Consider the following 5,272-nt stretch of genomic DNA (forward strand, 5'->3'; position numbering starts at 1 on the left):
ACTAGAGAATCCCACTTACCAAATATTTCTGGGGACTAAGGGATCAGAGTTCAGGAGGCAGAGCAATCTGCCCACGAGTATATAATACTACATACCAGGTGTGTGGAGCTGGAGCAGTAACCAGCTGCTGGAAGGCTGATATCTATGGTTCTGGGAACAGTAGAGACAAGCTACTAGTGTCCCTCAAATGAAAAGAGTCACCGCTTTTGGAATGTACCCTCATCAGTCAGACAGAACCTGAAATATCTGACTGGGAATAACAATTAACAGGCTTGGATGGGGACCACTGCTTTGAAGTCAGATATCTCCGGTTCCCAAGGGCCGATTTTTACAATTCTTATACTCCTGGGTATTCAGAAACCCCCCCTGCGTGCGCTACTGGGGGGGGGGGGCAGTTTGGGTCACCCATCGCTCATTGCTCTGCTTAGGGAGACAGAGGGAAAGGAGAGACAGAGCACTGGCATGCCCCCACAGCATTGAAAATGGGGTTGGGGGGGGGGGGGGGGGCTCGTAATGATAGGCCATGCCCCTAAGATGCCCCTTTATTTTGTCCACATGTAAGGTTGGGAGGTATGGTTAAATAAGCTGCTACATAATGTCACTTTTGTGCTTGGAGCTAAGCTGTGCATTTTGCAGTATGTTATAGTAGAGCACTGCTAATTATCATTGCTTAGGGGTCTATTTACTAAGCATTAGACTCTATCAATCATTTATCACTCTCTAATGATTAGAGAGTGATAAAGTGGCACGGGGTCCATTTACTAAGCATTGGGTGTGTGATAAAATGGAGAGGGATAAAGTACCAACCAAGCAGCTGCTAATTGTAATTTTTCAAACATAGGCATACATGACAGTTAGGGGCTGATTGGCTGGTGCTTTATCACTCCACTCAGAAGAGACTGCTTAATATAACTTCTTTATCCTCTTTGCAGAACAGTCCACAATAAAGCTTAAGCACAGCCCAATGTACAGTACTGTATGCAGACACAAGGACGGAGCAGCTCCACACCCCATCATGCACATCTGCAGGAAACAGATGTAAAATTGAAGGAAAATCTTGATGGCGGAGAGTGGGCTTATAAAACACCAGCCAAACTCACACGTACTGACAGAGGCAAAGTATGTTTCCTGTCTTCCCAGTGCAGAGAGGAAGGCTCCTGTTTTCTTCATTTTACTGGAGCCACTGACAGGCACATGGAAATTACTCACACTAATATCCTATCTCTTTCTGAATTTCGATTGGGCTGGAATCCCTTGCCTTTGAAATACAGCCTGTTTTCTTTGCAGCGTGGGTTTCCCTTGGGACGTCTTGCGTAGGTGGAAGTCTACCTCTCTGGCTGCCCAGAGAAGTTATTAATGCCAGAGATGTGCCATCCCTGCGCCTACACAAATATCTTGCTAAAGAGGCGGGATCACCACTGCACTGCAGCAAAGCGAGGATTCCCATCTCTGTGGGTAATATAGAAGGGGGGTCTCCCATCAGTGTGTGTGTATGGGAATGCAGCATCTGAGGTTATCCATCACTGCTTCATTTCCTTTACTTTATTCTGCTATATTTTGCTTAAGGGGAAGAACAATGTGCTTCATGTACACTGTTGTGCTTATGGGGTTAACTGTATAGTTAGGACGTACATGTACATATAAGGGTACACTGCATCCTAATTGGATTTGTGGGTGGAAGGATGAGTCAGCGCAGATAAGGAGGGAGACATCTGAATGAAACAGAAAAATGGATGCAAATGAGTAATTAAGGATACTTGGTAAGAGGTTGATATGGGAATTCACAGCCTAAGCAACACAATATGCGACAGATACAGAAAATAAATGTAATATTGCTGAATAGCAAAACATTGCATGGACTAAGGTCAAAATCAAATTACAGAATGCAAGAAGTCCACTGGTTTGACATGAATTATAATGCATATTTCATTATTCATCCATCAATGCTGTCTACAGTATTAAATCCAGCACATATTATATTAATATGACAAGAAACTCTAAGTAGGTAAGTTTACACATTGGGCCTGAGTTTAATGCAAACCCATTGTTTTCCCTGTTGACTGATTAATGTTCAACTGCGCATGCATCCAAGACACACAACACATGTGCCACTATGGTCATACGATGACGGTTGCGCCGTTCTGGAGCATTTACAAGGAGGAGTGGCAGCAAAAGTATAGGCGTGGCACAGCAATTTTTTAGAGTGTCTCAGCCTTCATCTGGGATTCCGTACACAGTAACAATGACTCCGGCGTCCTGCTTCCTGAGGCCACACTGTGCAACTCACACTGCATCTTTGTACACAGATAGGTGGATTATGTTCATTTGCATATTTTTGCATAGTTGTTGCGCACTTATTGGCAACTGCGGTGGCATTAGTGTACAACTCTGAATAAGGCACTAAGGGGCAGATGTATTAAGCCTTAACAAGAGATAAATGCAAGGTTGATAAAGAGAGATAAACGTCCAGCCAATCAGCTCCTTACTGACTTTTTTCAAACACAGCCTATAACATGTCAGTTAGGATGTGATTGGCTGGACGTTAATCTCTCTTTATCAGCCTTGCATTTATCTCTTGTTAAGGCTTAATACATCTGCCCCTAAGTTAATGATCACAAAATACCATTAAGGTAAGGTGGAATTGTTTATTTAGTCATGTCTAATCACACATGTTTCTCCATTCCCTAATGGTGATAATTGTGTATTTCTACAGGAGCTGCAATTGTGAAAACATGCACTTACTTACTGTATTCCACCTATGTCGGGGTGCCTCTTTCCTCCGGCATTTTACCCCTACATGATGGAGGAGTGGCAAGGGTCAGATTAGCACAGGTAATTACACATTTGAGTACATGGCTGTACGAATGGCATAGTGTTGAAAATGTCCCAACAAAATGACCACATTAATTTATTGTTTGCTCTTTTTCTTTACTTTAGGCTCTCGTCTCATATCAAGGGGCAACACTATTATGATGTTGACAGTTTGAAGATTGACAGTCTGACTATATCCCACTGAAACATTTCAGATGACCTGTAAATGCTCACAAGGATTTTAGACATTTTTCTGTCAGTGCTAATTGCCAACAAAGTTAATAATGCAGTTAAAACTCTAAAACCATGTTTAGTACTGTATAAGGTATTGTATCCACTGTGGATAGTGGTGTAACTACTGTAAGGCAGCCCCAGCAGCCGCTTGGGGGAGCAAGCAGCAGCAGGGTCTGTGTGGGTGCCAGCACCCGCTCGATGCACTGACATGCTGCTGCCTGCCGCTGCCCACTGACTGAGCAATGGAGGCGAGTCAGCCGCAGTGTGGGTGGGGCCATGGCAGAGATGACAAATTCCCCCACTGATCCAATTGACTGTACACAGAGCCGGCTATTGGCTACTGTGTACAGGATGGGCGGGCGGATGGGCATGCTAGGGAGGCCTGGGATGCGTTGCAGCCAAGGAAGGCAGCAGTGTATGCTGGTCTCTCTTCCTCTCTCCTGCTTCAGCTTCTCCGTTATGTGTGTGATGTCATCACGTCACACGCTGGGGAAACATGCTGGAAAGGAGGCTGGAGGGGGGGTGTGTGTGTAGGGGGGGGGAACACACTTTTTGGCAGCGGGGAGCAAAATTTATAGTTACGCCACTGACTGTGGACCTGCTGCACACCAGTTCCTATAGAATTCTACAAGGCTGTGATGTGCTGATGTGCAGAAAGCTCCAAAAGTAAAAACTTTCCAGACTTTCTGCACAATAGGCAGCACCATCTATATTTATTTATTTATAGTGGATATTGCCTATAGAAGCGGATTCGGTATGAAATCCCGACGTTTAAAATACCAACAGGGTCAAAATCCCGAATGGGTCATAATACTGACAAGGACAAAATCCCGACATTTATAATCCCAACAAGGACAAAATCCCGACATTTAAAATCCAGACAAGGTTAAAATACCGACATATAGAATGTACAGGTGAAACAGTCAACATGTCTTTATGTCGACAGGTTGCGAGGTCGACATGGTTTTTTCACTGTTTTTTGACCCGTATGTCGACACGGATGACATGGACACAGTTGGAAGTGAACCCTCGCATCGCTCGCTTCGCTCGTGATGCTTCGGGCACGGTGCCTCGCTGCGCTCGGAACACTATTTTGTTCTCCCTCCATGCCCTAGTGGATGGTAGGGCATGAAATACCGCCTGTCGGCACATGTCGGGTCAAAAAACAGTGGAAAAAAAACATATCGACCTCGCGACCTGTCCTTGTCGGGAGTTTAAATGTCGGGATTTTGACCTTGTCTGGATTTTGTCCTTGTCAGTATTATGACCCATTCGGGATTTTTGACCCTGTCAGGATTTTGACGGTCAGGATTTTGACTGCATCCCATAGAAGCCTACTATATTTGCTTCAATATGCAAGAGGACCCTGGAGAGGGATATGAAGTATCCCTTATTTATTATAATTCAATGCGATCTGGTTGAGAATGTAATTTCATTATGTAAAGTACATACAGGGTTTGTATAAAAAGTAATGAGACCTATTTTTTTCTGACTAGACTGTACGTTGCAGCATGCATGCTCCAGGTGAGTTCAATGGAGGGGTAAGTCAGCTTCAACACGCACCGAGCGTCAGTCACCTATGAGCTTCCGTGCGGTTCGTATCGTGATTTTAGTGGACCCCTGTCCCTAGGCTCGGTGGAAGTTTAAAAATGCAACGTTCTATCAAACAGCACTACGCCATTAAATTCTATGGAGACGTTGGCCATAATCCAGAAAGTGTTCGGGAGTGAAAGCCTATCAAAAGCTGCTGTTTTGCGATTGCACAAGTGCTTCAAAGATAGTTGAGAGAATGTGGAAGACGAACCCCGTGCAGGACTCCTCTTCACGAGCAGAAACGAGGACAATGTGCAATGTGTGCGTGATGCGTGGAGCTCAGACCAGTGGTTAAGTGTTTGAATGATTGCAGACCATGTAGGAATTGATTAAATGACTGTGCACAAAGCTACACCAGCTTCATAGTCAATGACTACCTGGCCTGGAATGGCATCTCAACGCTTCCCAAGCCCCCCCTACAGTCCCAATCTGGCCCGACTGACTTTTTCCTGTTCCCCCGAGTGAAGACAGCCCTCAAAGGACACCGCAATGGGTCCATAGCAGAGGTCGAAGCGGCTTTGACGCGCTGCTTGAAGGACGTTCCGGAAAAGGACTTCCAGGGCGCCTTCCAAGAGTGGACAACTAGTTGTCAGAAGTGTGTCGACGTACAAGGGTTTTATTTTGAAGAATGTTT

The 5,272-nt window shown here is 45.0% G+C and overlaps 1 long non-coding RNA gene across 1 annotated transcript; it reads left to right on the top strand.

The window, feature by feature from the left end:
* Positions 1–535: 535 nt before the first annotated feature.
* LOC146072384 (uncharacterized) lies at positions 536–3,496 on the top strand. The gene is made up of 3 exons (XR_014473103.1): positions 536–1,451; positions 2,714–2,832; positions 2,938–3,496. It is a non-coding gene; the product is annotated as an uncharacterized LOC146072384 (long non-coding RNA).
* Positions 3,497–5,272: the final 1,776 nt, after the last annotated feature.

Source organism: Crinia signifera, chromosome 4, assembly GCF_055691185.1.
Source record: "Crinia signifera chromosome 4, ASM5569118v1, whole genome shotgun sequence".
In the NCBI taxonomy this organism is placed as follows: domain Eukaryota; kingdom Metazoa; phylum Chordata; class Amphibia; order Anura; family Myobatrachidae; genus Crinia; species Crinia signifera.